At 42.8% G+C, this 24,132-nt stretch overlaps 1 protein-coding gene across 6 annotated transcripts in view; it reads left to right on the forward strand.

Moving 5' to 3' along the window:
* Window positions 1–24,132, forward strand: part of zmynd11 (zinc finger, MYND-type containing 11) — a 189,480-nt gene that overhangs the window by 38,449 nt on the left and 126,899 nt on the right. For 3 of the 6 annotated variants that reach the window (XM_078537317.1, XM_078537324.1, XM_078537339.1), the window contains exon 2: window positions 16,802–16,897. The exons of the other annotated variants lie outside the window; for them this stretch is intronic. The gene's annotated coding sequence lies outside the window, so the exon portion shown is untranslated. The remainder of the gene's footprint in view (window positions 1–16,801; window positions 16,898–24,132) is intronic. 6 annotated transcript variants of the gene reach the window in all.

The raw sequence follows: 24,132 nt of genomic DNA on the forward strand, positions 1-24,132 counted from the left end.
GCTTCCAGTCACTAAAGCATCCTTCTGTCATCACCGTCTGTCTCCTACAACTAAGCCAATTTTGAATCCACCTTATCAAATTACCATGTATCCCATGTGCATTTGCCTTCTTTATAAGTGTCTCATGTGGGACCTTGTCAAAGGCTTTGCTGAAACCCATATAACCTACATCAACTGCACTACCCTCATCAACACACCTGGTCACCACCTCAAAAAATTCAATCAAATTTGTTAGGCATGACCTCCCTCTGACAAAGCCATGCTGACTATCCCTAATCAAACCTTGCCTCTCCAAGTGGAGATAGATTCTGTCCTTCAGAATTTTCTCCAATAGTTTCCCTACCACTGACGTGAGACTCACTGGCCTGTAGTTTCCTGGCTTATCTCTACAACCCTTCTTAGATAGCGGAACCACATTAGCTGTTCTCCAGGCCTCTGGCACCTCCCCCGTGGCCAGAGACTAGTTAGAAATTTGAGCCAGAGCCCCAAACTGTGGCTGGTAAAATTAGGGAAAATCCCAAGATATTCTGTAAGTATATCAATGGGAAGAGGATAACCAGGGAAGCCCATTAGGGACCTTGCCTCCCTCAGCAGTGTGGCACACAAATCATCCAGACCTGGAGATTTGCCCACTTTTAAACCTGCTAACACCTCCAACACCTTGTCACTCCCTGTATTAATTTGCTCAAGAACCTCGCAGTCTCTCTCCCCAAGTTCGATACCTTTACCCTCATTCTCTTGGGTGAAGACGGATGTGACATATTAGTTCAACACTCTACCGATGCCCTCTGGCTCCACCCATAGATTGCCTCCTTGGTCCCTAATGGGCCCTACTCTTTTCCTGGTTATCCTCTTCCCATTGATATACTTATAGAATATCTTGGGATTTTCCCTACTTTTACCAGCCACAGCTTTCTCATATCCTCTCTTTCTGTCCTAATTGCTTTCTTAAGCTCCACCTTGCACTTTCTGTACTCTACTGATGCCTCTGCTTCCCTTGTACCTGCTAAAAGCCTCTCTTTTCCTTCTCATCGTATCCTGAATATCTCTGGTCATCCATGGTTCTCTGGGCTTGTTACTCCTCCTTATCACCCTAGAGGGAACATGTTGAGCCTGGACCCACCCCATTTCCTTTTTGAATGCCCCTCACTGCTCCTCTGTAGATTTCCCCACAAGAAGCTGTTCCCAGTCTACCTTGGCCAGATCCTGTCTTGTTTTACTAAAATCCGCTCTCCCCCAATCCAAAACATTTTTCTGCAACTTGTCTATTTCCTTGTCCATAACAAGTTTAAATTGTACCATGTTGTTGTCCCTATCACTAAAATGCTCCCCCACCACCACCTCAGCCACCTGTCTGGCTTCATTCCCCAGAATTAGGTCCCTTGTTGGACCCTCTACATATTGACCTTAAAAGTTCTCCTGTACACATTTCAAGAAATCCACTCCATCCAAGCCCTTAACACCATGTCCATCCCAATTAATGTTGGGAAAGTTGAAATCACCTAATATAATTACCCTATTGTTTTTATACACCTCCGCAAATTGTGCACATATTTGTTCCTCAATTTCCCGCTATCTGGGGGTACATAATAAACACCGAACAATGTGGCTGCCCCTTTTTTATTCCTAAGAACTACCCACAAAGCTTCATTCGATGCCCCCTCCAAGATATCATCTCTCCTTACTGCAGTAACTGACTCCTTAATGAATAATGCAATGCCTCCTCCTCTTTTACCCCCTCGCCTGTCTCGCATGAAGATTCTATATCCCGGAATGTTGAGCTGCCAATCCTGCCCCTCCCTCAACCACATCTCTGTGATGGCTACTATATCACAATTCCATGTGTCAATCCTCACCCTTAACTCATCCGTTTTACCTGTAATGCTCCTGGCATTAAAGTAGAGGACATCCAGCCTTGCCTTACTCCCCTGAAACTTAATGCAGCTGTACTCCCTCTGACTTGATTGTTTTACTGTATTATGATGTGTCCCTATTCTGCTAACATTCTGTGTTCCCTTCCCCTGCCGAATTAGTTTAAACTCCTCCCAACAGCTCTATCAAACCCGCCTGCAAGGATGTTAGTCCCGCTCTGGTTCAGATGTAGACTATCCCACCTGTACAGTTCCCACCTTCCCCAGAAACGGTCCCAGTGATTCAGTAATCTAAAACCCTCCCTCCTGCACCAACTCTTAAGCCACATATTCATCTACGCTATTCTCCTATTTCTGTGCTCGCTAGCACGTAGCACTGGGAATAATCCAGAGATTACAACCCGAGAGGTCCTGCTTTTCAGTTTACTGCCTAACTCCCTGAATATTTGATGCAAGACCTCATCCCTCTTTCTACCTATGTCATTGGTACCGACATGTACCATGACCTCTGCTTTATCACCCTCCCCCTTCAGGATGCCCTGCAGCCATTCAGTGACATCCCGGACCCTGGCACCAGAGAGGCAACACACCATCCTGGAGTCACGTTGATGGCCACAGTAGCGCCTATCTGTTCCTCTGACTATAGAATCCCCTATTACTATTGCTCTTCCTCCCCTCCTGTACAGACAGGCTGCTTGTGGTGCCAGAAACTTGGCCCTGTCTGCACTCCCTGGAGGAACCAGTGCCCTCATCAGCCTCCAAAATGGAATACCGATTTGCAAGCACGACCTCAGGGGACTCCTGAACTACCTGCCTGTTTCTCTTGGGCTGCCTGGTGGTCACCCATTCCCTTCCTTCCTCAAGTCCCTTCACCTGCAGTGTAACCATCTTTCTAAACGTGCTATCAATGATGCCCTCAGACTCGCAGATGCTCCACTGTGTCCCCAGCTGCTGTTCCAGCTCTGATACACGAGCTTCCAGGAGCAGCAGCTGGACACACTTCCTGCACACATGCTGGCCCTGGGCACTGGAAATGTTCCCGGCTTCCCACATGGAGCACACCATAGCTTTGTGCTCTCCTGCCATGACTTATTTTTTTAAATTAAACCTTTTAAATCAATTACTCTAGGGCCATTCTTTCCTGATCCTCGTTACTGCATAATATGCAAACTATAAAACACAAAAAGACCTTAAGCTATATGCGATCAAAGTAGTAAATACTTACCTGACCTTACCCACTACTTACCAATCATTCCTCTCCCTTTTAGCCTCTGCTGCTGCAGCAGGGCAAGACCACTCTCTGAAGATTTAAGAAGTTGGATAACAAAGATAAACTGCAAAGAGCACCTCTTCCCCTCTGCACTGAATTCCCACTGTGCACCAAATTGCCAATACCCACACTCACTCTGGCTGTGCCTCACTCACGATGAGGCCTCGCCCCTGATCTCATGTGCAAGCAGTGTGGAACTAGTGGGCCAACACAGAGAGCTCACACTGTTGCAATCATTTCAATACTGAGTCTGTTGGTGAGGGCTGTAACAGTGCATCGTGTAGAGGAGTGGAGTATTTCTGACAGCAACTTCCAGCTTTCTGAATTTGGCTGTGCATGTATAGATGCCAGAAAGTCTTGTCCAATTGACCCCATAATAATGGCGAGCCGTGATAGCGTCGCCATGATTATTATTGCAAACCGGGAACCTTGAGAGCCATTATTTTCATCCCTGAGAGTTTAAATGTATATAATAAAACCATTGCAATATGATTGCAATATACAACACATGTCCAGAACCCTGCTACTTACGATGAGGCTATTTAGAAAGCATGTGATTTTGTTGATAAATTGGCCTGCCTTAACCTGTCTTCTGACCTCAGACAGAGAACCATAGATAAGTTACGGTGCAGAAAGAGGCCATTCTGTCCATCGTGTCTGCACCAGCCAAAAAGAGGGAAAAGCAACTAGCTGCTCATTTTCATCTCACTTTCCAGCACCTGGCCCCATAGCCTTGCACATTACAGTACTTCAGATACAGATCCAGGCACCTTTTTTAATGAGTTGAGCATTTCAGCCTCAACCACCAACTTAGGCAGTGAATTTCATACGCCCACGACCCTCTGGGTGAAAAAGCTTTTCCTCATGTCCCCTCTAATCCTTCTACCGATCACCTTAAACTTATGCCCTCCTGGTAATTGACCCCTCAGTTAGGGGAAACAAGTCTAACCTATCTAGGCCCCTCAACTTTGTATACTCAATTAGGTCATCCCTTTGCCTCCTCTGTCCTAAAAACAATGCTAGCCTATCCAATCTCTCATAGGTGCAATTTTTAAGTCCTGGCAACATCTTTGTAAATCTCCTATGCACTCTCTCCAGAGCAATTATGTCATTCCTGTACTGTGGTGACCAGAACTGTACACAAAATTCCAGCTGTGGCCTAACCAGCGTTTTATACAGCTCCATCGTTACATCACTGCTTTTGTATTCAATACCTCGCCCAATAAAGGAAAGCATTCCATATGCTTTCGTTGTCTCTCACTTTAAACCCCTCTCAATAACTTCCAGTTTATTACGTGTTCCCTAGCTTTGTTTGCCCTCCCCAAATGCATCACCCCTCACTTTTCCAGATTGAATTCCATTTGTCACTTCTCTGCCCACTCAACCAAACTATTGATATCGTTCTGGAGTCGACAGCTATCCTCTTCACTATCAACTACGTGGCCAATTTTTGTCATCTGCAAACTTCCCAATCATGCCTCCACATTTAAGTCTTAAATCATTTAAAAATATACAACAAACAGCAATGGCCCCAACAGTGAGTCCTGTGGAGCACCACAGGAAACCATTTTCCATTCGCAAAAACATCCATTGATCATGACCCTTTGTTTCCTGTCACTGAGCCAATTTTGGATCCAACCTGCCACCTTCCCCTGTATCCCATGAGATTTCACTTTCCTGACCAGTCTGCCATGTGGGACCGTATCAAATGTCTTACTAAAATCCATGTAGACAACATCCACTGCACTACCCTCATCAATCCTCCTTGTTACTTCCTCAAAATATTCTATTAAGTTAGTAAGACACGATCTTCCCCTAAGAAAACCATGCTGACTGCCCCTGATCAACCCGTGCCTTTCTAAGTGACAGTTTATTTTGTGTCTCAGAATTATTTCCAATAATTTGCTCGCCACTGAAGTCAGACTGATTGGCCTATAATCTTCTGGCCTGTCCCTCGCACCCTTTTTAGATAATGGTACATCATTCACAGACCTCCAATCCTCTGGGATCTTGCCTGTATCTAGTGAGGATTGGAAAATGATTCTCAGAGCATTCGCTATTTCCTCCCTGGCTTCTTTCAGCAGCCTGAGATACAATCCATCTGGCCCTAGATTTATCCAGAGATGTTTGAATATTACTGACAATTCACGCAATAGACAATACTAGAAATAAACACAGTTGCTTGTGTTTTCTAACTTTCATCTATTAGTATATTGCTCCCAGTGTTATATTTCTTGAATTTTCTCTCTCGTTTTTTCAATTTTACCCGTTTGTCCAACCCATTTCCTTTTGCTTTCTACTATTACAGACTTCGCAGTTCAGCTTTAGGTGAAAATATATGCGGAGCAGTCTGGGAATGTCCATTGACATGATTATAAAAATGTTTCTGCTAGATTTTCCTTTCACCCTAGTTCCCCCCCCCGCCGCCCCAAGAATTTCTGGAGTTGTAGCAAGTTGACACTGTTTGTGCATATAAAATGTAGAATCCAATGCCATATGGTCATTATTTAAATTTGTTGCACTTTTTGTATGCAAATTTTGCATCATATTTCCATGAGGTTCACACTTTTCTATCTATCTCCCTGTCCAGTGTATTTGCTAGCCTGTGCTCGCTCGCTCACCAAATTTGTTTTCAAGCTAGGCACTTCACAGCCTTCCGGACTTAATATTGAGTTCAACAACTTCAGATCATGAACTCTCTCCTCCATCCCCACCCCCTTTCCGATCCCCCTTTTTTCCAATCATTTATAATTTAAAAAATATATATTTTTCTTTTCCCACCTATTTTTAAATTTATTTCCATCTATTGTTTTATCTCCACCTTTTAGCCCATTTCGATCCCTTCCCCCCACCCCACCCCCACTAGGACCATCTGCCACTTGCTTGTCCTGCTTGCTATGCTTAACGTCCCCATTAACACATTCCTTAGATAATATCACCACCATCAACACCCCTTTGTCCTTTTGTCTACGACATCTTTGGCAATCTCTTCTTTGCCTCCACCTATCACTGGCCCTCTATCCAGCTCCATCTGTCCCACCCCACTTTACCAGTTTATATTTCACCTAATTTCTCTATTTCCTTAGTCCTGGTGAAGAGCCATACGGACTCGAAACATCAACTGTGTTCCTCTCCGCAGATGCTGTCGGACCTGCTGAGTTTTTCCAGCTATTTTTGTTTTTGTTTTCAAGCTCACCTGATCACCACCTGTCCCTATTAATTGGCTCATTTGCTTGAATCAGAGTACTGGTTACTCGGCGTACAGAGTATTCCAGACCAAAATCTCACATCAAATCCTCCATAGTCGTTTCCCGGATAAGCTCCTTCCCTATTATCCCCAGAATGTAGCTCGTGCCTACATTACAAACCTAATCCCTAGTTTCCTTCTGCCTGTGGCTATGCCTCAGACCACTTTCTCTCTTGACCTGTTGTACCCTCTGCCCAAGACAGAACATGTTGACTCCCACCTTTGTGCATATCCTTGGCCTTAAAAATAACTAATGGTTAGATATTTATCCATCCGTAAAGGAGCAAGTTTGAAGTTCACACACAGATATTTAGTGTGTGAAAGAGAAACGAGGTAGAAAGGAGCAGGAGCTTGCAGAAAGAATGAGATAGAACCAATGAAAGAACTAAGAGGGTATAAAGTGCAAGATGAAGACAATAAAATAAGAAAAGTGGGAGAGAAGTAGCAATACAATTATAGGAGGTAGGTTCTTTTGCCCACATGCAAAGCCATGGAAGATCACTCATTGTGTTCCATGGCATAACGCACATAGTGTAACCAGCAAAAGTTACCCGATTTAATCTTTTTGAATACAGCAGTGTTCTGCTTTGAACTTTTCTAAGTATTGTTGAGAAGCTTTTTCTTACTACGCATCTGAGAAAAGTCTGAATTATACAATTTCTAATGTACATTTAATGAGCTAAATACAATTTTGTAGGGGGTGCAAGAACAGAAAAGACCTGGAGGTGTTTGTGCACAAATCTTCGAAGGCAGGACTGATTAACAAAGCAGTTATTAAAGCATGCGGGATCCTGGGTTTTATAAAAGGAGGCATAAAAGTACGTAAGCCAGGAAGCTATCCTAGACCTATATAAAACACCAATTGAGCCTCAAACAGAAACAGAAAATGCTGGAAAAACTCAGCAGGTCTGACAGCATCTGTGGAGAGAAAAAAAAGAGCTAACGTTTCGAGTCCTTTTGACTCTTCAGAGCCAAAGAGAAGTAAAAATGTAATGAAATTTATACTTTTAAGGGGGAGTGGAGCAGGTGAAGCTGGATAAAAGGCCAGTGATAGGTGGAGGCAAAGGAGAGATTGCCAGAGATGTCGTGGACAAAAGGACGAAGGGGGTGTTAATTAATGACAGTGATACTGGCTAAATGAGGTTCTGATGGTGGCATTAAGATCGGAAAGCAGAATGTGATAACAGCAGGGCAAGAGTAAGGACTCCTGGAAAGAACAACATGAACAAGTGACAGATGGCCCTTGTGGCGGTAGGAAAAAAGATTGAAAATAGGATAAAAGGAGGGGATAAAACAATGAGTGAAAATAAATAAAAATAAGTGGATAAAAAATAAAAATTCAATGAAAAAAAATTAAAATTAAGAAATGAGAGTGAATATTGAAAAGGGGTAAAAAGGGGGTGAGGATGGAGGAGGCCGTTCATGGTCTGAAGTTGTTGAACTCAATGTTAAGTCCAGAAGGCTGTAAAGTGCCTAATCGGAAGATGAGGTGCTGTTCCTCCAGTTTGCGTTGGGCTTCACTGGAACGTTGCAGCAGGTCAAGGACGGACATGTGGGCATGAGAGCAGGATGGTGTGTTGAAATGGCAAGCAACAGCAAGGTCTGGGTCATGCTTGCGGACAGACCGAAGGTGTTCTGCAAAGCGGTCACCCAGTCTGTGTTTGGCCTCTCCAATGTAGACGAGACCGCATTGGGAACAGCAAATACAGTAGACCAAATTCACCTGAAAGGAGTGTTTGGGCCCTTAGACGGTGAGGAGGGAGGAGGTAAAGGAACAGGTGTTGCACCTTTTGTGATTGCATTGGAAGGTACCGTGGGAGGGAGATGGAGAGATGAGGTGTTGGGGTGATGGAGGAGTGGACCAGGGTGTCCCGGAGGGAACAGTCCCTACGGAATGCCAACGGAGGGGGTGAAGGTAAGATGTGTTTGGTGGTGGCATCGTGCTGGAGTTGGCGGAAATGGCGGTGGATGATCCTTTGATGCGGAGGCTGATGGGGTGAAAAGTGAGGATAAGGGGGACCCAATCATGGTTCTGGGAGGGAGAGGACAGTGTGAGAGCAGAGGTGCGGGAGATGGGTCAGACACGGTTGCAGGCTCTGTCAACCACAGTGGGTGGGAAACCTTGGTTAAAGAAGAAGGAAGACATGTCAGAAGCACCGTTTTGGGAAGTGGCATCATCAGAACAGACGCGATTTTCTGTTTTTCTTTTAAATTTCCAGCATCTGCAGTATTTTGCTTTTATCACCAGTTGAGCCTCAGTTTGAGTACTGTGCCCAATTCTGTGCGCCATGCTTTAGTAAGGACACAAAGCTTTGGAGAGGGTACAGAAGAGATTTACACAAATAGTTTGAAAGACGGAGGATTACAGTTAACGTGGATAGACTGGAGAAGCTGGGGTTGTTTTGGGGCAGAGAAGCCCATGAATTTTGATAGAGGTGTTTAAAATTATGAAGGATTGAAGTACTTTAAATAATCAGTTTTGATTCTAGTTCATCAGAATGTTATTTTAAAGCTTGTATTGTATATGCTGTGCTTTTTTTAAAAAAAAGGCTGGCAAGACGTTTTTAATCTTCCTGTGGTATGAATATATGTGCAGACCCTGGTGTGTCATTAAAAACTGCCTTTGCGCAGTCACTCATCGTGTCCCTGTCCAGACAGCTAATTTTTTGTGAATTAAGCTGTATTACAGACAACCAGTTTTCAATTAAGCTCCATAAAAGACAACCAGTTGCTTTCAAAGAAAGCAAGGCCCTTTTCGCTAACAATGTACAAAGAGCAAAGTAGCCTTCTAATCCTTATATAGTAGATATTTTTTCTTTTTTTAAAACTCGTTCATGGGATGTGAGCATCGCTGGCTAGGCCAACATTTATTGCCCATCCCTAATTGCCCTTGAGAAGGTGGTGGTGAGCTGCTGCCTTGAACCGCTGCATCCGCTGTGCTGTTAGGGATGGAGTTCCAGGATTTTGACCTAGTGACAGTAAAGGAACGGCGATATATTTCCAAGTCAGGATGGTGAGTGACTTGGAGGGGAACTTTCAGATGGTGGTGTTCCCATGTGTCTGCTGCTCTTGTCACCTTGGTGGGTTCCTGCAGCGCATCTTGTAGATGGTACACATTGCTGCCACTGTGTATCCGTGGTGGACGGAGTGAATGTTTGTGGATGGGGTTCCAATCAAGCGGGCTGCTTTGCCCTGAATGATGTCGAGTTTCTTGATGTTGTAGGAGCTGCACTCATCCAAGCAAGTGGCGAGTATTTCATCACACTTCTGACTTGTGTCTTGTAGATGGTGGCCAGACTTTGGGGAGTCAGGAGGTGAATTACTCACTGCTCTTATAGCCACAGTATTTATATGGCTAGTCCAGTTCAGTTTCTGATCAATGGTAACCTTCAGGATGTTATTGCGGGATTCAGTGATGGTAATGCCATTGAATGTAATGGGGCGATGGTTGCATTCTCTCTTGTTGGAGATGGTCATTGCCTGGCACTTGTGTAGTGCGAATGTTACTTGCCAGCCAAAGTCTGGATATTGTCCAGGTTTTACTGCATTTGGACATGGACTGCTTCTGAGGAGTTCAAATGGTGCTGAGCATTGTGCCATCATCAGCGAACACCCCACTTCTGACATTATGATAGAAGGAAGGTCATTGATGAAGCAGCTGAAGATGGTTGGGCCTAGGACACTGCCCTGAGCAAGCTCTTGCAATGACGCCCTGGAACTGAGATGATTGACCTCCAACAACCACAACTGTCTCCTTTTTGTGCTAGGTATGGCTCCAACCAGTGGAGAGTTTTTCCCCCTGATTCCTGTTGACTCCAGTTATGCTATGCTACTTGAAGCCACACTCAGTCAAATGCGGCCTTGATGCCAAGGGTAATCACTCTCGCCTTACCAAATCAGTTTTACCAATAGCAGGCACCATCCCGCACATATGCAGGAATGGTACGTTTTCAAAATTACTTCTCTACAGATCTTGTGGTGAAATAAATATAAAACTTAACTATCTAATGCCATTTCCGTTTTTTTTTTATTCTTTCATCTTTTATTTCTAGCGGGGGAGAATGATGTTTTGTTCTCATACCACTGATAGGGTAAAAGTTGAGCACTGTTTTTCCCAGACATTGATTTTTTTTGTGTGTGTGTGTGTGTGTGTTTAATATCCTGCATGGCTTTTTTTTAAACCAAATTTGAATCCTCCTTTGAGTTATATTGAACATCTACTTGTACCCAATCTCACTACAATTATAATCCATTTGCCCAACCTGCCTGTGCTGGCTCTTGGAAAGAACTACCAGTTAATCCAATGCCCCTGCTCTTTCTCCAAAGCCCTGTACTACTTCACTTTTCAGGCATATATCCAATTCCTTTTTGAAACTTACTATTGAATTTGCTTCCATGCCATCATGCTGTCAGGCAATGCATTCCAGATGATCATAACCTGCTGTGTTTTAACTGAAAGAATTCTCATCTCGTCTCTGGTTCTTTTGTCATTAGTGACATTGAATCAGCATTGTGATTCTCCTTCACATTACAAACCATATACCCGTTGTAGTTTTGTTCCCCTGGCAAGATAAGTACATGAAAAACTTGAGGCAAGACAGACTGTATAGGTCACCAGCTCACCTCGGGTGCTAATTAGCCTACTAGGCTGCATACAGTTGGACTGTTGCTTCTACCAACCAAATTTGAATGTCTCTCTCAAATCTTACAGAAAAGTAATTTAATGTAACAAATTTATTTTCAAACCTCTTGTAACAAGGATATCCAAATGTGACTTAGCTCGAGTGCAGGGAGACAGCTAGGGTTTTGATTCTGTAGGAAAGTTGATGCTCAGCTCCAGACCAGATATAAAATTGAATATTAGTAAGGAGAACTCCCAGGCATCTTTCTAGAATGATGCACCAGCAGCCCTATCTTAAATCGTTAGACAGATGGCATTATGGTACTCCAGGACTATCATAATCTTCTGCAACATTGACCACAAACCTTCCAGCCTTTGGATTTGGCACTTGGCCTAGTGCTACTCAACACTGATTCCCAGTAAGTTAGCAAAAGTATTAGGATTTGACCATGTGTTAACATTCAGCACATCTATCATATGCCTGTCTATGGTGGTCGTATGTCTGCAAATGCAGAAGCTGTATACTTAATCATAAATTTATAACTAGCAATGCTATCCTTTTAAAGCTGGACTCTGGTCAACTTTGAAAATTACACCTGCAGGTATATTCATAGGAGATTCCTCCAGACTAGATGTGATGTAGTTTGGTTGAAAATTTCTGCAAGATACTTGCTCCTGCTGGTATCTATTGTGAATGATGGGATTTCTGATGTGGGTGCCATTGTAAAATCCTTAAAGTTGAATCATCTGGTGCATTGATTTCTAAAACGTTATCCATTGTACCAAGTGTTATGATACTGTGAGGAACCATTAATGTTTAAAGAGGAATTACTGAAAAAAGAGACGTGCTATCGAAGCTTTTCTTGCACTCATCAGGACAGATACACAAGAATACCAATTGTAAAGGGAACACCAATTTACACTGCATGAGAAGAGACTACTGATTGGTTGGCAGATGGACTCTGGTAGAGGCATTGCCATGGAGAATGCATCAGGGAACAGTTAACTGCCAAGCTTTTGTTTGAATTCAAACCAGGCAGGTTGACTGTAGTCAAGGCATTGCCATAGGGAATGAACCAGGGAATGGCTGTCCCCCAAGCTTTTGTTTAGTTGGAAAAAGGCACCATGCATGGCCATGCTCCTTCTGTCTGCAAAGGACATGGCCCTGTGTGTGAATATATGAAGCTTCGAGCACGTGTAAGTGAGCCACATTGTGAGCCCAACTGATAATCCTAAATTGGTTCAGTGTAATTCTTAGCACAATCTGGATTGTTTAGCAAGTGCTGTCCCATTGCGGAATCATATCTAATGTCGGACACTGTTTTGAGTTTTGCAGGCACGGGCTGGCTGGGGTACAGTCAGTACTTCGCCTGTTGCGAACAACCAAAGGGACATGTTGTTTGATATGATCCACCAGCCATTGCGGTGTAAGGCCTACATACCTGGCACTGAAATTTATATACCATATTACTCATTTGTGTGATAGGCGGAGCGTGTTTTTGGCTTGAAGGCAGCATCCTGTTAGTGGAGGATACCACTCGTGTTGCTACTGCATATTAGCAGTGTGAAATGACTGGCTTCATCTGTTGCTCAAATATTTGAGACACCTTACCCTTCCAGGGCAATCTGAGGTAGAGTGGGCACTTTTCAGGACCAAAAGTGGCGGCCTTAGGACCATACAGGAGTTTGCGCAATATACAGCGAACAATGATCTGATAAGAGTAGCGCTTTCCATGGATTACTAATCTGAGGGAGTTCTTCTGCATCGTGGAGCAGAAGTTTGGCTAGAAAATTTGTATTCAGGTAAGTGGGTAATTTTCTGTCTGATCAGCATCGGACAAAGTGGTCCCGACACTGATCAGAAAATTTGGCACAATTTCAATTGCAGCTTCGATGTAAAGGAAAACCATTGCACGCTGACACAGATACAGTGTGAATGCACCCTTCATGTCTCTGGAATGGAACTTGAACCAACAGTCTTCTGCTCGAGGTAAACGAGCTACCATTCAAAGGCTGTAGTGAAGAATTATTGGAATTCTACCAGAAACGGTTAGCTATAGTTATGTAAAGTGGATCAAAAATTGTAACTTTACTGGAATAGAACATTTTTTAAGGGGACAATTTAATATAAATTTTCAAGATTCTGAAAGGCTTTGAGAAGGCAATTTATGATTGATTTCTAGTAGTTGGCAAATTAGTGAAAGGGGAGCATAGACTTGGAATACTCAGTGGAAGAAAAAAGAGAAGGGGAAATTAAAACCTAGAAAATGTTACCACAAATGCTGTTTATGCAGAGACTCTAATATAATATAAATGGGAATTTGCTAATTGGAAAAGGAAGAATATAAGGGAAAGATGAAATGAGATTAAAATGGGGAGCTCTGAAGCTGCAATTGTATTTTTGATAAACTACAGCTGATTTTACAAACTGAAGATGAATTATGAAACCAGTTTAAAACCACAATTCTTTTAAATTAAGTAGCCCTCTGTTTCTTATTGGCATCATTTCTTAAGATTTATAGGGTGGTTTAGAAAGAACTGAAATTAGTAGATTTGATACCTCATTTATATTTTAGGGTTTTCTGACAACGTAGTGGTTTTATAGTTGTTGCAGTTTGTGAATTATTTTCCAAGGAGGACGGATCTTATGAGCTTCCCACCCTTTGGTTCCGGCTATTTTAACACCCAATAGGTGAAAGCAACAATGTGCATTATGGGATACCCCTACTATCTATCCCTAGTAAAGTACAGCCAACCTTGTAGTTAATCTTACTGGGCTAGCAACCCAGGGCCTGGACAAATGCTCCTGAGACATTAGTTCAAATCCCATCATGGCAGCTGGGGAAATTTAAATTCAGTTAATGAGATGTATCTGGAATTAAATGCTTGTCTCATTAATAATGATCATAATCATTAGATTATTGTTGTAAAAAAAAAACGTGGTCCACTGATGTCCTTTAGGGGTAGAAATCTGCTGTTCTTACCCGGTCTGGCCTACACGTGACTCCAGATCCACAGAAATGTGGTTGACTTTGAACTGCCCTCTGAAATGGCCTAGCAAGCCACCAGCTGTCGGTGGCTCACCATCACCTGCCTAAGGATGGGCAATAAATGCTGCCCTTGCCAGCAATGCCCACATCCCAAGAATGAATAAGAAAATGGTAGCACTGACACTTCGTGTTTGGAAGAATGGTTGCCTGCAAAACTATGCATATTTTGTTGTTATACTGGCACCTTTCAGCATCCAATATGTTGCCAGTTGGCACAACAACATCAGGTTCCACAGCCATTAATGGACTAATGCTAACCTATTATCCGCAACCCTAGCAAACTGATCATCTATTATAAATATGCTGCTCAACAGTCCTTGGAGTCGCTGACTAGCTGGTTCTCTGAGCCACAGAATGGAAGTGTCTACAACACTGTTCACATGTTTTCTAAATCATTTAGTGATTCAAGGCATTGATGAAACTTATTCTGCAGTTGTAACATCGTGTGTAACTTTCCATTATCTTGTTTCTGAGTACACCATAACTGTATCGACACATAACTGATAGCTGTCTCCAATGGAAGCATGCTGGCAAAGAGAACTGGGTGAATATGGCCATAGAGCCTTTGAAGGTTCTAAATCATTTCCTGTGTGGTAGGCTCAGTCGAGCTCCGGAGGGAAATACTATCGGTGGAAAAAGATGCGTCTTTTGTCCAAGCCCAACCACAAAGTGAATTCAGCATAAAGATTTATATCCAGAAAAATAAACTTGCTAAAAGCAAAAAACTGTGGATGCTGGAAATCCAAAACAAAAATAAAAATATTTGGAAAAACTCAGCAGGTCTGACAGCATCTGCGGAGAGGAACACAGTTAACGTTTCAAGTCCGTATGACTTTTCAACAGAACTAAGGAAAAATAGAAAAGAGGTGAAATATAAGCTGGTTTAAGGGGGGGTGGGACAAGTACAGCTGGATAGAGGGCCAGTGATAGGTGGAGCTAACCAAAAGATGTCATAGACAAAAGGATAAAGAGGTGTTGAAGGTGGTGGTATCTAAGGAATGTGCTAATAGGTGACATTAAGGGTAGAAAGCAGGACGAGCAAGGTACAGATAGCCCTAGTGGAGGTGGGGTGGGGGGGAAGGGATCAAAATAGGCTAAAAGGTAGAGATAAAACAGTGGATGGAAATACATTTACAATAATGGAAATAGGTGGGAAAAGAAAAATCTATATAAATTATTGGGAAAAAAAGGTGGGATCGGAAAGAGGGTGGAGATGGAGGAGAGAGTTCATGATCTAAAATTGTTGAACACAATATTCAGTCCAGAAGGCTGTAAAGTGCCTAGTCGGAAGATGAGCTGTTTGGTATCTATGCTTTCAGAGAAACAGGTATCTGCAATTGATGTGTAATTCTTTAAACTTGTAATATCTGTCCATTAGTTTGGTATTTGGATGAGTTAAAAAGCAAAATGTGAGTGGAGACTTTACTGAGATATGTGTTTTAATTTGTATTTTGCCTTTTCAGTAATACAAAATATTTAATTCAAAACACACATTTAAATATTTTTGAAATTCTGGGCTTAGTTAATGGCCAATAATTGAGGCTATTACAGACTAATAATTATACTGCATTAGGTAACTTGTTTTACGATTTGAAAGTCTGCTGAAAACTGCTTATGGAGAGAGATATGTTTCAGGTGCAATAAATTTTAAAGGAGGATGTTGGAAAAGTTTTTCAAGTCTCATGATTAGGATCTTTTGGTTAAGAACTAAATAGTGGATTGACTCAGACTTCTACGAAAATAGATGGTTTTGTGGTTAGTTCCCCACCAATGAGGAAGCATTGCAGATTGTGCTTGGATTGACTGCAGTGAAAACTTAAGTGGTTTATATCCCTTTTCTCAAATGCAACCCCTGGGGTTTAAAGTGGAAGGTGACTAGAGTAGAATTTTAATGTTTTATTCCAAGAATAGATTTCTTAATTCTGCTTTACAATTATATTTGAGATGTTATATGCTCAATAAACTGCAAAACTGAAGCTGTTTTCTCTTGTATGAATGTGTGTCCATGCGCCCTGGCAGCCCATCAGTATCCATCAAGTGGGCATTTTTCAAGTGTGAACCTAAACAGTGACCTTTGAGAAGCTACTAAGTCAAGCATTACAGTTGAGCCTGAGCTTGTCTACCTTCGACTTACTCACTTACGTAGGCAATTAGGGATGGGCAATTAATGCTGGCCTTGTCAGAGACATCCCATATGCAAATAAAAATAATACCTTGTTGGCACCTCCACTGCTCCGTCCGTGATGTCTGCTGACTCCCGACAGACCAGGAATTGAACCTGGACTTGCGTGGCCTCATTAGCTGATCTCAAAGTTGATTGACCCTCGTTTTTCCGGCTTAGGTTAGGGCGAGGAAAGTGAGCCCCAGTGTCTTGTCTGATTGCTGTTAAGCAGCACCTACTGGAATTGCCCGTACTTTTGGAAAATACCTAACACTATATTAAAACTTCATGCCAGCAAACCCGATTGGCTATTTGCAGAAGTTCAAAAGTTCCATGGAGCCACAAAACATTTTCATGCAGTGGACCAAAATGAATACTAGGATGCAGAAAGTGGCCTTCCCCAAAGGTCACTGTTTAGGTTCACACTTGAAAAATGCCCACTTGATGGATAATGATGGGCTGCCGGTGCCCAGGAACGCATATTGAAATAGAGGATCAGCCATGATCATGTGAAACGGTGGAGCAGGCTCGAAAGGCTGAATGACCTACTCCTGCATCTATTTTTCTATGTTTCTTTCCAGTTGCATCATTCACATTGTGCATAACTGAAACTGAATTGGGAGGAAACGGCCTGCATGATTTTGCAAGCCTAGAAAGAAAGGTTCCAGCAGCAGGAGGTCAGTTTCTATCTTGCCTTTATTTCTGTTGTGATGAAACCAAATGATTATTTTGTATTTCAAGAAAAAGCGAATAGCTACAAGTACAAGTGATGACATAAAATCAGAAGTGCAGTAGTAGTAGTAGTAGTAGTAAAAAGAGTTTGCTCTTCTCTTCCTTTAATTGCACTTAATCCAAACAATTGCGTAGCATTTCTCCGCCCAGTAATGTGAAACTAGCCACAGAACTCTCTATTTTAGTACAAGCCTCTGACATCCAATTTACATGATAACACCTCATGTATCTGGCGCTGGAAACTATGCAAGTGGGCAAATAAGACTTTACTGTCTCCTTGTAGTTTAGATAGGAAAGCCGAGCTTCGCACATTTGAAGCATGCATGTTCATAGCCTTTGACTTTCGGTAACCTTTTTACCATAAAGGTCAAGCAGCAGACTGCCAGAATACATTTTAAACTTCACGTGCACTTTGAAACTTCTAAATGGGGCATGAGTTGCCCAGTCATTTAGTACTTGAACACAGCGACAAAGCACTCTTTCCCAACTTCTCCTTGGGCATTAATTTCGTGTTAAAGTTGCATATGCTCTTAGAGGCAGCAACCACTATTGATGCTAGAGGCTATTAAAGTCTTCTTGGAATGCTGCAGTAGAATTCTCATTCGAGTTTTAAGGCCTGTGATTCAAAAAACTGACAACTGACTTAGTTTTGGCTTTCAGATGTTGTCATCATTGCCTGGTGCAGTGGTTAGTAAACTGTCTATCAAATTAAGGGATTAAATTAAGGTTGTCATGCATGACAGGAAGCCAAAAATAAGTAAAGCAGGTTGTTATTTTCAAACTGGAACATACAGCTGCTTTGACTGTATGGTCTGTCTAAATGTGCAAAATTGCGTTTGGGCCTTTTTTTGTTTTTGGGATGTGAACGAGGGCAACATTCCTAATCTTGCTGAGAGGTGGTGGTGCGTCGTCTTAAACTGCTGTTTTGTTTTATTTATTTACGGGATGTGGGCATCGCTGGCGAGCTACCTTGAACCGCTGCAGTCATGTGGTGTAGGTACACCCACAGTGCAGTTAGGAAGGAAGTTCCAGGATTTTGATCCAGCAACAATGAGGATGCCAAGTGGTCTGTCCGATTTCTTTTCTTTTTATTGACTCTATAGCGGTTTCATACAACTGAGTGGCTTTTAAGAGTCAACCACATTACTGCTGGAGCCACATGTCAGCCAATCCAGACGAGGACTGCAGATTTCCTTCCCTAAAGCACATTAGTGAACCAGATGAGTTTTTGCGACAGTCGACAATGATTTCATGGTCATCGTCAGACTTTTAAGTCCAGATTTTAATTGAATTCAAATTCCACTATCCGATGGCGTCTTCTACCTCTGATATTGTCCACCTTCACCCTGGCTCAGCCCATTGCTGTTGAACTCACCATCCTGACTTGGGACTATATCACCGTTCCTTCACAGACACTGGGTGAAAATTCTGGGACACCGTCCCTAACAGCACTGTGGCTGTACCTACACAACATGGGCTGCAGCGGTTCAAGAAGGCAGCTCACCACCACCTTATCGAGGGCAATTAGGGATGGGTAATAAATGCTGGCCTAGCCAGCGATGCCCACATCTTGTGAATGAATTAAAAAAAGCTCTCATCCATGCTTCGTTAGCTCCATACTTGACTATTTCACTGCTCTCCTGGCTGGCCTTTCACCTTTTTTAGATGTCAGCTCATCAAAACTTCAGTTTTGTTAGGGCACCTTCATGCTGTGGGCCTCCTGTCGAATGCTGCCTTGCTATCAATATTCTGTTTGCCTGTTCAAATTGTAGTGTAGGTGTGGAAACTGACCCTAGGTCTTGTATGAAAATTTCTGCAAGAATATGTATAACTCACAGTTAACGTACTAAGTACTGCTTTGGATACCCCATATGGAAAGGGCATTTAAACCACAAACCATCTACAGTGTAGATTCACTGGATCAATACTCAGCTATGAGGAGAGACAAGATAATGGGACCATTTTTCACTGATGTAGAGAGATACGGGAGATTTAAACTAGATTGTTAAAATGAAGCGTTTTTGTGGCAAAACTCTTGTTGAGGGATAACTGGTGAGGGCAGGTCAACAATTTAAAATTGTCTAAGGCAAAGGGTTTGGTAAAATGTTTTTACGTGGATCTGTTAGATTTTGAGATGCTTTACCACAGGTGATTAAGGTAGATTATTTGCATTTTAAGGGAAAAAGCAGATTGATATTTGAAATGCCCTGGGACGCTTAATGATGTTAAAGGCGTTTTTTTTAAATTCTCTTTTTCATGGGATGTGGGTGTCGCTGGCTAGGCCCAACCCTAATTGCCCTTGAGAAGGTGGTGGTGACTCTCTGCCTTGAACTGTTGCAGCCTTTGTGGTGTAGATACCCCCACAGCATAATTAAGGAGGAAGTTCCAGGATTTCCGCCCAATGACAGTGAAAGAATGATGATATAGTTCCAAGTCAGGATGGTGTGTGGTTTGGAAGGAAAACTTACAGGTGGTGGTATTCCCATGCACCTGTTACCTTTGTCCTTCTAGGTGGTAGAGGTCACTAGTTTGGAAGGTGCTATTGAAGGAGCCTTGGTGAGTTGCTGCGGTGCTTCTTGTAGATGATACACATTGCTGCCACTGTGCGTTGGTGGTGGAGGCAGTGGATGTTGAAGATAGTGGATAAGGTGCCAATCAAGCGGGCTGCTTTGTCATTGATGTCAAGCTTCTTGAGTGTTGTGGGAGCTGCACTCATCCAGGCAAGTGGAGAGTATTCCATCACACTCCTGACATGTGTCTTGTAGATGGTGGACAGGCTTTGGGGAGTCAGGAGGTGAGTTACCCGCTGCAGGATTCCTAGCCCCTGACCTGCTCTTGTAGCCACAGTATTTATGTGGCTAGTCCAGTTTAGATTCTGGTCAGTGGTAACCCCTAGGATGTTGATAGTGGGGAGATTCAGTAATGCCATTGAATGTGATGGGGAGATAGTTGGATCCTCTTTTGTAGGAGTTGGTCATTGCCTGGCATTTGTGTGACACAAATGTTACTTGCACTGATCAGCCCAAGCCTGGATATTGTCATAGTCTTGCTGCATTTGGACGTGGACTGCTCCAGTGTCCAAGGAGTTGCGAATGGTGCTGAACATTGTTCAATCATCAGCAATCATCCCCATTTCTGGCCTTTATGATGGAAGGAAGGTCATTGATGAAGCAGCTAAAAATGGTTGGACCTAGGACACTACCCTGAGGAACTTCTGCAGCGATGCCCCGGGACTGAGATGATTGACCTCCAACAACCGCAACCATCTTCCTATGACTCCAGTCAATAGGCCTTTTTCTCCATGATTCTCATTGACTCCAGTTTTACTCGGACTCCTTAATGCCACAATTGGTTAAATGCTACCTTGATATCAAGAGCAGTCACTCTCACCTCACCTCTGGAGTTCAGCTCTTGTGTCTATATTTGGACCAAGGCTAAAATGAGGTCAGGAGCTGAGTGGCCCTGACTGAACCCAAACTGAGCATCAGTGAGCAGGTGATTGCTGAGTATGTGCTGCTTGATAGCACTGTCGTCAACACTTTGCATCACTTTGCAGATGGTCGACAGTAGATTGAAGAGGCGGTAATTGGCCGGGTATGATGGTACGTATAAATGCAGTTTGTGTTTGAAGCAGGGGGAAGATGGGCAAAAGGGAGAGAGGAGGGAATTGGGATTAGTTTTACATCGCTCTAGCAAAAAAGTAGGAGAATGGTGCTTTCCTGCAATATAAAGCTATTTATTTTGGATACGTCAGCTGAGGGATGGAAGGAAAGAAAATCACCCGATTACTTTGCATTTCTGTGTATTCTTCCTGGTTTCTTAGTGCAGAGTGGCAGAAATTAGAGATTTAAATGTCAACATCTTTGGGGGCCGGATGGGGGGGCTTTGGCGTGGGTAAAAGAGGGCAAGAGGAAAAAATCTTATGAGGAACTGATGCAAGAAGTGAATCCCAGCACCAATCAAAAAATGCAATTAAATGATTGTAAAAGTTTGGGGTGGAGGTGGGAGCTTGCATGCTGGAATAAAGTTGGGAAAGCAATGTACAGAAGGAGATGCCATATTCCTTTCTTTCAGCTTTGTGGAACATGTTTTGTTGCCACTGTGATATTTTCTGTCATAGAGAGATGTGCACACACAGTGAGCTGGGTGTATGCAAATGCGCACAGACTGGAGCACAGGTCAGTATGGATGGAAAAATAGTAACCCTTTGAGATCTTGCAATGTAAAGTGACCCAGGGTCCTGAATTCTGAATTCAAAATTGAAGCACAATAGCTGATGTTCGAAAGCATTGCTTCATAAAGTAAGCTGCAAGAGAGAAATACTACTATGCCAAAAGAAATGTGACCCTCGCACGATTTAGTTACTCCACCATCACCAGCTTTACTTCTATTAATCTTCACTTTTGTGAATCCACTGATGGCTCAGGCACCTTGTTTGTCGGATCAAAAATAATTCCAAAAATAATCCTTTAACTAGTCATTTGAAACAATTATGCAGTATCCTGACCTCCATTGACAAACCTGTCAGTCTTGTGCTTGGCGACTTGTCTACTCTTCACCCTATGCTTTGTTACTTTTCTTTCTGATCTGTTTGCCCAATCGGGTTGTTTTCTGATTCTGCCTTTTCCTTAATCAATTTAGACACCTTCAATTGTTTGTTCTGTTCAGTCTAATCCTCTTCAGATTTGGTTTGGTTCTGTACCTTTTTTAAGCCTTGGTCATAGAATGTTCTGTTTATACATTTTGTAGAGTGTCCTGGTTTAACTTGGTGAATTTGTTTATCTTCCCCCCACCCCCACCCTTTGTGTCAATTTTCTGCAATTTCTTCTGTTCTGTCTCCTGAGATGTCAGAGTGCATCACAGCCGATACGCATCATGTCTTACACTAAGCTCATGATCATCTCACTCATCATCCTTGTCCTTGCTGACCCACAGTGGCTCCTTGTGTTTTAACAGATTGTAGAGAGCCTTTGAAGTACAAATCTGTCCAAGGCCTTCCCCCACATGACATCATCTGTTATATCCTGCTGTCCACAGTTTCTGGCCTCCTGTGTAACTCTTTCTCCTTCTATTTCCCTCTTCACTGCCAGTGACAAGAGCCTTCAGCTGTCTTTGTCCTACGATATAAAACTATCTCACTAATCCCCTTCATCTCTCAAACTTCATCCCACCCCCCCCCCCCACCCCAATCTTTAAATGACTTCTCGCTAAACATCTTGTCAACCACACTTTTGGTCATCTCTCCTATGAAGGCTGCACCACAGTCAAAATCCTTAAGACAGTTTTTTTTTATTCATTCATGGAATGTGGATGTCACTGGTTAAGCCAGCCTTTATTGCCCACCCTAATTGCCCTTGAGCGGGTGGTGGTGAGCTGCCTTCTTAAACCGCTGCAGTCCATGTGGTGTAGGTACACCCACAGTGCTGTTCTACATTTAAAGGTGCTGTATAAATGTAAATTGTTGCCCTTTGCACTCAGTCCTCATAGATGTTTACAGCACAGAAGGGGGCCATTTGGCCCATCATGTCCGCGCTGATCAACAAAGATCTGACTGCACTAATCACATTTTCCAGCGCTTGGCCCATAGCCCTGGAAGCTATGGTAACGCAAGTGAATATCTAAATACTTCTTAAATGTTACGAGAGTTTCTGACTCAACCACTCTTTTTCAGGCAGTGAGTTCCAGACTCCCACCGCCCTCTGGGTGAAGAAATTTCTCCTCAACTCCCCTCTTAGCCTTCTACCCCTTACCTTAAATCTATCCCCCTGGTTATTGACCCCTCAACTAATGGAAAAGTGCCTTCCTATCCACCCTATCTATGTCCCTCATAATCTTATACACCTCTATCAGTTCCCCTCTCAACCTTCGCTGCTCCAAGGAAAACAACCCCAGCCTATCCAATCTTTCCTCCTAGCTCAAATCCTCCAGCCCAGGCAGCATCCTGGTAAATCTCCTCTGCACCCTCTCCAGTGCAATCACATCCTTCCTATAATGTGGTGACCAGAACTGCACGCAGTACTCCAGTTGTGGCCTAACCAGCGTTTTATACAGTTCCAGCATAACTTCCCTGCTCTTGTATTTTACACCTCAGCTAATAAAGGCCCCAAATGCCTTCTGGAACCACCTTATCTATCTGCCCTGCTACCTTCAGGGATCTGTGGATATGCACACCTACCCAGGATGCACAATCCTTACCCAGGATCCATTTGTGCATATATTGAAAAGGCGGTGTAAGGTTCAGGTCAGCAGTCCAGCTGATTTCCCCGTTCCTAATGAATGCTGAGACCAATTGGAAACACTATTTGAGGTACGTCTTCAACTGGGACCAAATTTAAGACATTTTTGTAGCTTTGTGTAGCTCAAATTTTCACTGGATAAACTCACTGGACCAGTGATGGAGAATTTGGGAGTATGCTTTTTAATACTATGTCCCTTCTAATCTCTATTGGTACCTCCATAAATATTTTAAAGCTGGAGTGGAGGGAGGGAAAGAGGAGAATTCTTACATTATGGTTTTCTGAAATCAATTTTTCTCTGACAATTTCAGAAATTACAGCATTATAATTCAGTTTAATACTCCAATTAGTTGCTATTTTTATTATGTTTGTGATTCACTTTTTTTGGATTCTTGTCCATGTGTCTCTGGCATGTCCGGTGACGGCAACTGAAACTACATCGCACTGCATCACATTGGAATTTGGAAGTAAACTCGAGTTTCCGTATGGTTTAATTAAGAAGAAACCAAATCTTCAGTGGAGTTGTTGGGCAGAAGATCACTTGATAAATGCAGCTGAGGATGACCCTGTGACTTGTCATGGCTCTTCTGTCCAGAAAGCCTCCTGTTCCACTCCGAACACCATCCAGTCACCAGTTGCCACTCGAATGACTCCACAAAGTTATTGATTTATACTGAATTATTAATCACACTTTATTCATGAAGAGCTTCCTGACGTCAATTCTAAATATTCTTTGTCATTTTGAGCATCTGCTTGTCCAACAATGTTTACCTTTATAGTAGTGTTCTGGACTTAGTTTTTCTAATGTCTATTATGTCATTTAACATCATGAAGTGCTCAGTAACTTCCCTTTCAGGGATAGAGCCTAAATTTCTTAGCTATGCCTCCTCATGACTGAAATTTATAATGTTTAAGTTTGGCCTTCTGGCTCTTTGCAAGACTGC

Source organism: Cetorhinus maximus, chromosome 3 (assembly GCF_964194155.1).
Source record: "Cetorhinus maximus chromosome 3, sCetMax3.hap1.1, whole genome shotgun sequence".
Lineage (NCBI taxonomy): Eukaryota > Metazoa > Chordata > Chondrichthyes > Lamniformes > Cetorhinidae > Cetorhinus > Cetorhinus maximus.